Source organism: Melospiza melodia, chromosome 2, assembly GCF_035770615.1.
Source record: "Melospiza melodia melodia isolate bMelMel2 chromosome 2, bMelMel2.pri, whole genome shotgun sequence".
Lineage (NCBI taxonomy): Eukaryota > Metazoa > Chordata > Aves > Passeriformes > Passerellidae > Melospiza > Melospiza melodia.
In genome coordinates this window covers 61521155-61532996 of record NC_086195.1, presented here as the reverse complement: position 1 = coordinate 61532996, position 11842 = coordinate 61521155, and positions in this window count along the sequence as shown.

The window sequence follows — 11842 nt, the reverse complement described above, 5'->3', positions numbered from 1 at the left end:
GAATGTCACACTGACATTTTAGGCTCATGCAGTGGTACAGATCTAAAGGGAGGTGTTATGTTGATGCATTGGAAGTTTGTCATCATAAAGTAGAGCTGTACTTCTCTTACTCAGACGTGCTGCCTTAGGTGATCAAGACAGTTGGAGCTGAATGTATGCACCCTCTTCTCTGCACTGAGCTTGTGAGTTGCAGTTGCCTGCCTTAAAAAAAAAAAAAAAATTGGGAGAAAGTCCCAAGTGCTGCATTGAAGGAGGGCAGGGCCATCTCTTTGTCCTGGCCTGGGACTTACTGGGAGCAGCTCCAAGCTACTCTCAGAGTGGTAAAGGATCAATGTATCTTCAGAGTGTTGTCCAAGTGCCCCGCCTGTAACCCCTTTGTGACTCCATGGAAAAGCAGGACCCAAAATCAGTACTGGTAAGTGAGTTGCATATTTATCCTTATATTACCCTTTCACCAGAGTGTCAAGAGGCTGGCTACCATTTTACACAGCTCTGAAGACCATTGTGTTGGCAAATAAATTATTTGATTGAGCTCTGTCACTCCTTGTGTAAGGGAATGAGACGGACTAGAGTGTTACAGGGTCCTTGCTGGAGCTTGACTCGGGCACTGCTGAACAGGTGAGTTGGGAGGGCAAACCAACCCTTCATCTGGGTGATGTGATAGCTTAGCAGGGGGCAGGGGGTCACAGAGTGAGCCCAGCAGCTCAGCATGTCACCCTTTGCATCTGCAAGGACACAGTTACTGCTGGTGAAAGGACATGTTCGAAAGGCACAGCATTGTTTTGTTTGGGGGTTGTCCCTGGAAGGGTAAATTTCAGACTAATGCCTTTGAAAATGGATAGGAAAATGCCATTGTGGAAAAATGTTTTTCAGTAATTCCTGGTGTTCCTGACGTCCCTAGTAAAAGTTGGCACAACAAACACGCACAATATTGAGCAATGTCCTTTTTGCCAGCCAGTGTTACGTGGTTGCTCTAAAGCTTTGCAAATGCAGTTTGTTGACTCAGAAGGGCAGCCTGTGGTTCCTCAGGAACGGCCCTGTGATGGGTGTAGGTGACCTAAGGGATTCTCCGTGTGAGCAGGGGAACACTGAACAAATCCTGACCAAACTGGCATTTCATGGGAATGGGGCAGAATGTGGATGGAGACCTGGATGCTAGAAATCAGAGACCTTGCATTTCCCTTAACAATAAACCTCTGCTTCAAACATGCTGGGTATTTCTTGAAGGCTGGGTGAATCTGTCCTTTTGGGGACATCCTTTGTATCAGGTTGATGGGTCACTGCAAGTTGTGTACTTTCTTGGCAGCAGATCCCCCTGGGCCACTCAGGACAGGGCTTTGTTTCCCTGTGGATTGTCCTGCTCTCCCTCAGAGGGCCCTGAACTCAACCCCTGCTCATAAAACCTCCCCACAGGCACAGGGGGCCTGGTGAAAGCAATGGCTGAACCCAGAACTTTGTTTCTGTTGTGAGTAGCACTGCTGAAAGGGCCTTGCTGGAAGACTTTAAAACATCCCTTGCATTTTTATAACCAAACACCCTTTATAATCTAAATCAGACCTGAGTGGTTTGCAGCAGTGGTTTTTATCTTCATATAAACACTGCACTGTGTTTTCCAAAGCTGGGTTCCCTACTTACTCTCTTCAGGCATTTGCAGTTAAATTGCATCTTTTTGTTTGTTTTTCTTTCTTTAAAGCAGTCCTGAGTCTTTGACTGAGAGATATAATCATAAAAGGCCTTGCAGAAAACCCCATGCAACTGGGCTCGTCAAAACACGTTTTGAAATGGTCCAGGAATGTCTGAAACTTTATGTTGGTCTTTCGCAACTTGCAGCCCCATCTGGCTGCCTAGCATTTTGAAAACCTGTTCAGAGATGACCCTTTGCCATGGTTTGTAGGGAAAGCCCACACTGTGGTGCCTGGCCACGGCTCGTCCCTAGTCCCACGCACAGCCCTCCAAGAATCCTGCCTAGAAACACTTCGTGGTGCTTCTAGGAAAACAGATTTTGTCTGGTGTGTATGTGGAGGGGAGAAAATGGCCTTGGGAGGCAAAACCTGCCCTTGACTGAATGCTGACTGTTGTGGCAGCAGGTATTTTCAACCCTGTCCTCAGAGATCCCTACAACTGTGGGCCAGCTGAGGAAGAAAACCATTGTGCAGCATGTCCAGGAGCATCTTGTGTGCTTCCACACCTTTCAATAGAGGGCTGTGGGCATGTTATACTTCAGCTCTGAGTGAATAAGGGATCAGCTCTGGTTTATTGCTATAAAGATGGTCTGCATTAATAGTGGCTGGCAAAGCCCTGCTGGGGTATATTCCTGCTCCTGTGATCTTCAAGCAGGGCATTGTGGCTGGTGAATTCCCCACAGGAAAGAGGGCAAAGGCAGAGCATCTCCCAGGGCCAGCGTGTTCCTGCGGCAAGGAGGAGCCTGAGCTTGTGCTTGTTTGCCTGCACCAGTTGCACATAAATGCCATTTGCACAGGAGGGGATTAGCAGGGCTTGTCTCCCACCAGCAGCCTGGAAAAGGGCATGTGCAAGGGCAGGAGGTGTTACTGTAATTGCTGCTGGTGCTGCCCCAAAACAAGTTCTAAGAGTTGTCCTAGCTGCTGGTTAGGATGTCAAAAGGGCCCATCCCTGCATGCTCCAAGGGAGCCTCATGTCAGGTGTCTCCTTAGGATTGGGAAATGGCCTTTGCCATTATCCAGTTGAGTTTTTGCATCCAAAAGGTAATTTCTTGTGGAGAAAGAGGTTCACCAGTGGCTACCTGCTTCTGCTCTGGCTGTCACAGGAGCTTTGCTCCCACAGTCACAGATGTGCCCCTCCAAGGTGCCTCCCTTTGAGAAGTGTATTGAAAATGGGTGGATAAAGTGCCACTTCTGTGTCACGCTGCCAGTTACCTAAGGTTTTTGGGGATTCACGTTATGAAATAATATTGACCCCAGGGTAATTCCTCAAAACCAACACCAGCTTCTGAACCAAGGGTGTCCCGGCAGAGAACACCTTCCAACACCATTTGTGGTCTCCTGGCAAAAGAAGAACACCAGGGGTGATCTGTGCCATCCATCATGGGCTCTGAAGGTGGCTTCTCTAGCAGGTGAGCAAGAAGGAAACATCCTCTTTAATGGCATTTTCTAAATGCCACTCCCTCTTCAGACAGCTTTTCAACAAAGATGCCTACTACACCATTCCCCACATCACAAGTGTCTAGTGAGGGTGTCTCACATGCTTTTTAAACCATCATGGTGTTGTCCCCAGATTTCTGTGGCCAAAGGTGAAGTCTGATGATAATTTGACATGACAAAATGAGGCCTTGGTCTGACATGACTAAATAGCAACAGTGGTGTGACAAAGGGCCTTTGGATAGAGCACATATTTCATCATGTGTAAAGGTAATTGATGTTGCTTTTTCCATGGAAAGGGATGTAGGAATATGGAAATATGCCCCACAAATAATTCTTTCACATTCATTAATGCACCAACAGATGAATCCTCCAGTGAAACCTGGGATGGTTGAGGAGGTTCATGGATATCCTGACCCAGCAAATCTTTAAGGTGATGGCTGGTTCATCACCAGCAATAAAGCTTTTTGTCCTTCCACAGGCTCTGCAGACAACTTTATGTTGGTTATAGTCTCAGTCCAGGCAACCACAGGAGTTGTGCATGGGTCTGCAGTAACTTTGCTCACTCAGTGCATTCATTTCTGAAGTCCAGAGTAATAGCCTGGCAACAGAAAGGCTGGAATGACATTTGAAAAGGCTGTTCCAGTCATCTTTTGCTGCTGCTCCAGGTGCCAGCATAATGGATTTTCCCAAGCCTGCTTCCCAGAAGCCTGGTACCTCCTTGGGTTTAACTAACCATTGCAGAAGCTGAGTTGCTGTTTAGTGAGAAGACATCAATGCTGGCACTCCTGGCTACAGTGATAAAAACATCCTCCCTTGCCTGTGTGTTCTCCTTGTTGTAAGGTGCCTGAACGTCCCAGATCTGAGAGCTATTCCCTGTGACTGCTGAGTTGTGCATGGCAGCCCAGCCATTTCCTCCCCTCTCCTCTCTTTTTACAGTAACAAACCTTTCCGTACTTGCAAGTCCTGTTGCTTTTGTCACAAACTTTTCTTCAGTATTCTCCAGGGTGAATAAAGCTGAGAAATGTCTTGTCTTCACAATCTTTTATTCAGCAACAAGTGTCTTCTTCATGCAAATTTCATTGGCAAGCATCTAGTCAAACTTTTTCAAAGACATCCATTTTTTCTATTTCTTTTTAAGAAAAGAAAGGTGTGTTTCTTTTATTTTTAAAGCAGCTCATGATGAATGGGCTTTCAGAACCTTCAGAGAGACTGAGGAGTTCACAACTTCAAGGCTGGTGTGTGTTGTCCTATGAAGCCTGTGATTATAATCCCTTTAAAGGACAGTAAGCAGGAACTCTTGTGAGTTGTACAATATTTTCCCATCTCATATTCTAAATGTTGGGGTAAAGCAATCAGCAGTTGCTGCTTAGAATTTCATAGTGGCAACAAAGCAGTGAACCTATTGATCAAAGTGCTTCACTGCATAGTTAAAAATTCTGTACTAAAGGTCTGTGATTTTTCAGGTATGTGTCCTTGACTCAAAATAGCTTTAAAGGCCATGGAAAATCTATCATGTGACTTGTAAAATGTGGGCATATTTAGATCAGCATCCACCAAGGTGGATGTTTAGTGGTTGTTAAATTGGGTGTTGCACATCCACAGAAAGCTGTATTGGAAACAATAGCTTTGTTTCTAAAATTTGTTTGTGCCAGCTTTTACAGAGAATAAGAAACAACTGTTTCCTTGCATGCCAGGCTTGCATTTGCCTTCTTTCTCAGTTGTCACCCCTCCTCTTCCTGCTCTACTTTCCTTGTTCACTTCAGCTGACGAGCTCCTGGCCTTTAACTTCCTATTTACGAAGTTATTCTTGGCATTATGGATGCCCAAGCATAGATGGTGGCAGCTTCCATTTCCTGGCTCTGTTTCCCATAACCCCTTCTGCCTTTGTCTCTGAAGTCAGCAGCGCTGTCCTTGGGAAAGCCAAGGCTTTGCACTGATTTAGCAGATTGACTCAGCTTTTCAGCATTACTGGCTTATCTTTACTCCCATTTGCCTCCACACAGCACCCCCTTCCTGGCTTCTTGTTCTTCCTTCTGCGCAAGGATTTTTCCATGACCCCATGGTAACCCTTTTCCATTGCTCACACAGCAGCCCCTTCTCTGGCAGCCAGCATAGACATCCACTATGCCAAGGAGCCCACTCTCATGGGCGTGCTTTTCCACAGGGCTTGTTGGTGCAAGTTGTTTGTGGCCTTTCCTTCTGTCCTCACAACTTAGTGCCTCCTCTTCCTCCTCCTAGTGAGCCCAGAAACACCTTTCACACTGGCCCCCGGCGCTCCATAGCTGTCCCCACGGGGACAGATAAGGACACAGCAGGTCTCTGCTCCAGGATGGCCCATTCAGGATGGACATGGGATCCTTCTCATTCAACACATTCCCACCAGCATCAGGAACTAAGTTTGAGTGATAAACATCTCCCACCAATGCCCTCTGTGCCACATGGTTCTGTCTCAGCCTGAAGTCTTTGTTTCTAAGGACTGCCATGAGCAAGAGGGCATTGTCTGTGAGGATTTGGAAACAGGGATGTGCAGTCCTTACCTGGCAGCAGAGTGCTTAGCATCCAGGGAGACAAGTGCCAGGCCCCTGCTGTGACAAGGGAACAACTTCGAGGAAGGCAGTGGCCTGTCTTTCCTGTTCTTAGATGGAAAAATACTCAGATGTGGCAGCTAGAGCCAGAAACAAGAGATACTTCTGTTGTGCACTGCATGTGCATTAGATCTGCATTAATGGGGATTTGGGTTTGGTTTTACTCTCTACTGTTAGAAAGAAAAACATCTTCACTGTGTCAGGTAGAAGAAAGAACATGGTGACTAACTGAGCTGAGATCATTATATGACTTCATGAGTAGTCATGGACTGCTACAATTGAAGGAAACTATCATTTACCACTTGTTATTTAGCAGATGGGCACAGCTGAAACTCGGCTCCACTGCAAACTTTATTGTTTCCCTGTCAAATCCTGAGAGGCTGAGATACCTCCCAGGAGACCACTAATCACTGCTGGCACCGGGTGTTGCTGGCAGCACGAAGGGAACCTGAAAAGCTTTGGTGGTTCAGATTAGCATCCAAAAGGCTGAATGTTTCCTTTGGGTTCCAGGTCATGCTAAATGTTTAATAAAAATCCTACATTAAGACTCAGTATGAAAGGAAAGAGTGGGCAAGCTTACTGACTGCATCTGGCATCACCAGTCCCTTACCTAAAATTAGCTGAACTCCTTCTCTCCTGTGTCAGCATGCACTAGAGCTTGGGCAGAGCCTGGCTGGTCCTTCAGGAGCTCAGAGCTCTGCTGGCTTTTCTGCAGGGTGGTACCAGGCATGGCCTTTCACTGAAGCACCATCTGACCTTGGAGGGCATTTGTTATTCCCTCACTAAAACCAGGCACTGATGAAAACCAAGTCTCCAATGGAAAACACAAGTGGGGAAAAAAACAACAAGAAAACTGTGTGATTCTTCTTCTGCTCCCCTCCACCCCACCTGCCCACCCTCCTGCACTATTTTTTATATTTTGGTAAATAAAACATGTCAAGCTGTGGACAGCTCAGTCAAGGATGCCCTGTCCTCCCACTGGCAGAACCTGTGCTTCGCCATAAAGTATGATTCTGCCTGATCTCATTCATGTGAGAGGGATTTGCTGATGTTTAATAAAAGCTGTGCATGTGCTCCAACCTCATGTGGGAGAGGGAATGATCCACCAAGTTTCTCTCTCCCCTTTGTGCTGGTTTTGGCTGGGGTAGAGTTAAGTTTCTTCACAGTGACTGGTATGGGTCTGCATTTTGAATATGTGCTGTCCACAGGGCTGATAATATGGAGATGTTCTTGTTATTGCTGAGCAGATCTCACAGAGCCAAGGCCTTTTCTGCTTTTCAGGCTGCCAGGCTGGGGAGTGCCTGGGGCCTGGTCACAGCCAGGACAGGTGACCTCAACTAACCAAAGGAACATTCAACACCCTGTGACAGCATGCTCAGTAGGTAAAGTGGAGGGAAGAAAGAGGAATGGGGGGACATTTGGAGCCATGGTCCTAACTGTTTGGAAAGGATCTCATCAAAGATGAGGCCATTTGTCTCCGAGTCCCAGGACCAAATCTGTATGAACATCCTCGTTTGTCAGAGCCAGAGAGCTGCTTGGTGCCTCCTCCACCAGAAAGCTTGGTCACAGCCTCACTTGATTCCCACACACTGGCTACACTCTGCGGTGTAGGATCATCTGCTGCTTTCTCAGAAGCTCTACCCTGGCTCCCTTTTCCTTGCCACAGGACCTAATTCATAACCTCGTGTTTTCCCCTTGATGCTATCCCCCAAAAAGGCAATAATTAGAAAGCATGTGGGAAACCAGCTTACAAAAGGTTGTCAGCCTCTCTCCCACATCCGACAGACTGACTATCCAGCTGGTCCCTATCCAGCAATGCCACTGGCAGGATGCAAAAAGCCTTCACACAGAGAGTTTCTAAAACACCACAGATTGGCTTCATGGATGGAGCAGAAAGGAGTAGGGGGAGTTGAAGCAGACCAGCCTTTCTTCCAGTAGTGAGCACCAGCTCCACTTCTACAGGGAGCTGCCAAGCAGCAGCTTTGAAGGAGATCATGTCTCAGACCCAAGCCCTCTGTGACTTTCTGACCTGGCCCCCTGTCAGGTGACTCTGGGATGAGCCTTACTTTGCATAAGAGCCAGGCAGGATGAGCAGGGTGTTGCTAACAAACCAGTTTTCAGGGGTGGGAGTGAGCTGCAGTTCTAAGCATGGTGGAAACCACGCTGGAGCTGATCTTCCTGCCCCAGACAAGTTCAAAGTGCTGTAGCTTCTACTGCAAGGGGATGTGGGTCACGTCACTTTTCTTCACATGGTGTTATTCTTCCACCATATTCTTGATCCCTCTGGTTTCCCCCACTCTTTCCTACTTCTTTTTCCACCTGGGTCACTGCTAAGATCTTGGCTTGTCCATCTAGCAACAGTGGGGTCCACATCAACCATAGGAAGATCATCTTTCTGAGAGACTGATTCAAACCTGGGAAGATGCCGAGCCTTGTACTACAGAGGAAGGTTTTTTAACTTGCCCACGATGGACAGGCACCAACTGGGCTCAAAATTTTCTGTGGCACGAGTGAATTACAAAGTTACTTTAAAGCAGTTCACAGAGCCATGGAAAATGGGCTTCAAAGGGAATGTGACCTGGTTCTTTACTCATGTCCTCAGCTGCACCTAACTACTCCTGGCAGAGATTTCACCATCTGAATGGACAGTCTTCCAGGATGTACTGGGAGGAACGGAGTGAGCAGTGGGAACCTCCCTGAGGGCAGTTCTTTGTGTAAGAACAGTCCACACATGTTCCCAGTTGCCTTATCAAGGTAAGTGGTTATAATGGGGAACTTCTGTCAGGGGGAACAAAGAGGAGTTGGGGTTGTTTGGAAAGTGTCAGAAAGCCAACAGGATGATGTGAGAGCAGCAAAAGATTGGTCAAGCCTTCAGAAATCTCAGAAAAGTAGAAAAAAAGTCCAAGGTCCTGCTCGTGAGAGTTGGAGAAGAGAATAGAAACTCCTGAAGGCTGAAGAAGTGGCTGGTGTTTGCTGAGAGGCTTCACTGTGTGGGGCACAAGCCCTGGTTCTTGCAGATGGGTTCTCTGGATGGCTGCCTGTCCAAAGTCCAGTGCCCAACCTCATGGCCTGGAAATGGGCTGGGAAAGGCAGCATGGCTCCAATGAACTTTCAAATGGGTAAAACTTAAAATGATTTACACCCAAGGAACCAGGGACTAGGTGGGTATGTGAAAAGAAAATGTTCAGTTGTTTAAACTCCCAAATAGGAAACTTTTTAAGAGGAAAACGTGAAAAAATTCCCTTTTAGGAATGAATGGGACCAAACCAGTATTGCCTGAGTGTGGCTACATGCTTTTTTAAGGGGGATGTTTCAACTTCTGGCTGCCAGTTGCTGAGAAAGGAGAGAGTCCCTGCAGGAGAGAAGGGTGGTGCTCCATGCTAATGGCAACATTACCCGTTCTACAGCGGGGACTCGAGCAGACTATGCAGATCAGGACAGCCAAGAGGGAGCACGGTGTGCAAGCCTGTGTGTACCTGAACGCCTCATCAAACGAGGCCCAGCACGGGTCTCTCTCTACAGGCTCATTTGCAACGTGTGAAAAGAAAACTGTATTTGCATAGATAATTTAATTCTGGGACACATCTGTGGAGATTGCCTGCAGGCCACAGTCAAGTCTCATGAGAGTTTCCAAGTGTGCTGGATGATAATTTCCCAGCAGAGGATGTGTCCATCCAGCACACCCTGTCTCCCTTTTAGATTCTTCATGATGGGTAGAGACAGTGCAGCTGAGCAGTTGCAAAGTTAGGACAATCATAGGTAGTCATACATGAATTTGGCTTTTCCAAGGCATTCATTTTCCCCAAGATGAAGCAAAAAACAAATGCAATTCATCCTAAAGAAAACTCAGGCAAATTTAGTGAAATTTGACTGCAATGTGAGTTGCTTAAGAAGAGTTTAGCAGATGACCAAAAGCTGCAGTTAAGGTAGAGGGTATTTTTTATGGTTCTCTGTGACACCCTGGTTGGGTGTGAATCCTTGAGGATGGACAAAGCATAAGTGTTAAATGGGCTAAAACCCTGAGCCAGACCCCAGAAGAGAAGTGTTATTGCTAATGACTGACAAGCAGGGAGCGGGTCTCAGTCCACAAAAATCAGCTCCAAGCCCCCTTTTTTCAACAGTAAACCTGAAACAAGGATCCAACTGTTGTATACATCTTGGAGCAAATGATGTGGGCCACACCTCCAAAATGAGGTGCTGGGTCCTAGGTGATCCCAGCTCCCACAAGGGATCCAGCAGCTGTAATGTGTAAGTAGCTCCATGCAGGATGAACAAGGTGCTAAGGATGAAGAGCCAGAGCAGCAGTGAAGGGGCATGAGCAGGTGGTTTATCCTTCTCTCCAGGCAATGTTGTGATGGATACTGAATTCCTCCAGGGAGCTCTGAATTCAACTCCTCAACTGGATGTTTAAAAAGAGCAAGGGCTGAGAAAAGACATGGAAGACAGATGGAGAAAATTACATCCTGCCTCCCCTGGCAGTTTCAAATGAGTTCAGCTTTTGCTTTCTCTTCCTAGGACCCAGCCTTGGGCTGAGCCATGCTGCCGCTGGGCTCCAGCTATTCTCTGGCACGGGGTGATGTGTTCCCAACACGGGGTCACTCACTGTGCTTTAAGCACAGCAGGACCCTCGTCCCTGCAGAGTTTGTAACACAACTCACCTTAACTATGGGCTATCTGCCCTCATTTGTGCCTTTCCAGACCTCCATTCCTTCCTGCTCAGCAGCACATATCCTTCTTTGGTGCACACCTGCAGTGCAGCAGCACTTTCCTGCCTCCAGACAAAACACCCAGGCATTTTTCCTGGACTCCCCAACATCCTGGCTGCAACTGCATGTTCTCTGACAATGCCAAGTGACACCCAGAAGGATGTCCCAGCTCTTGTAGGGCTGCAAAGCCAGCTGGGATGAGGCTGTGGTCCCACTTCTGCTGGGTGAGGAATAAGAGGTGATGCACATCCATGTGTCTGTAACAGTTGCCAAGGAACTGTCCATACCCCCAGAGGTTTGTTTTTTTTTTTTTTTTGGTGGTTTTTTTTTGTTTTGTTTTTTTGGTTTGTTTGTTTTTGGGGGTTTTTTTTGAGAACAAAACTGAAGCCCGCACAAAGAGGCCATTTCTCATTATCAAGTTTACAAAGGGCTTAGTAACAAGCATGAGTCAGTGGGGCACCAGGAGTGAGTGCTCCCTGCTAGCTTTGGGAGGAACCAGAAATAAGTCACTTCACTCCTGCTCCTGTGAGAACAGTTGGGGTCTCACTCCTCTCCCCTCACTTCCTGCTGGGAGATGTTTCTCCTCATGGTCCTGGTTTCATGGAGGCAGAGACCAGATTGTTAAATTCAGCCTAAGAGCCCGCATGTTTTAAAAGAGATCAGATTTCTGGAGATACTGAAACATGGGGACCTTCATTATAGCCACTGTGAGCTGCAGATAATCTGCACCTCTTCAAACTGGAGGGCTGCTTTCAGTGCCAAAATTCAGAATAAATCCATGGGTCTCCATATTTCAAATTGCTGGACCTTCGTCACCCAAGGCTTTCCAAGGGGCTTTTTCATTATGTGGCTCCTGCCTCCTTCACCTGCTCTGGATGTGACCCTTGGCCCCACTGAGCCTTCATCACCCATCACTGCCCAGGCTGGAAAAACACTTTCTGAAGGGTGGTGTTAGACTCCCTGGGCAAGGTTTGTGCCTCTGTTTAGCCTCAGAGGAGGATGGGAAAAGGGAGTGGAGAGGTCCTGTGGCAGCTTCTCCTCTGGGACATCAGTGAAATCCAGTAAAGGGCAGTGGGAGCTGCTAGCAGAGCCAGAGGCTGCAGACTTGATGCTTTTACCAGGCTTGGGGAGTAACAGGTCATTGTTTATTTCTGAGGGTGCTGTGGGGCACAGCGTGACCAACAGTGCTGTGCAAACCTCTCCGCTCCCACTGAGACCACAGCTGCCCCTTGTCCACGGCTCTGCAGGTCTGGGAATGGGCAGGAGTGAAAAATGAGCACTGCTCACACCAAGGCCTAGCAGAGCTGGGTAAATGAGGTAAACAGAACGGTGTAAAGAGAGAAAACCTGCACGGCCCTACAGCTGTCTGCAAACAGCCCTTTTCAGCAGCACCCGGCACTTGGCTGCAGGCTGGGAGAGAAACTACGGTGCT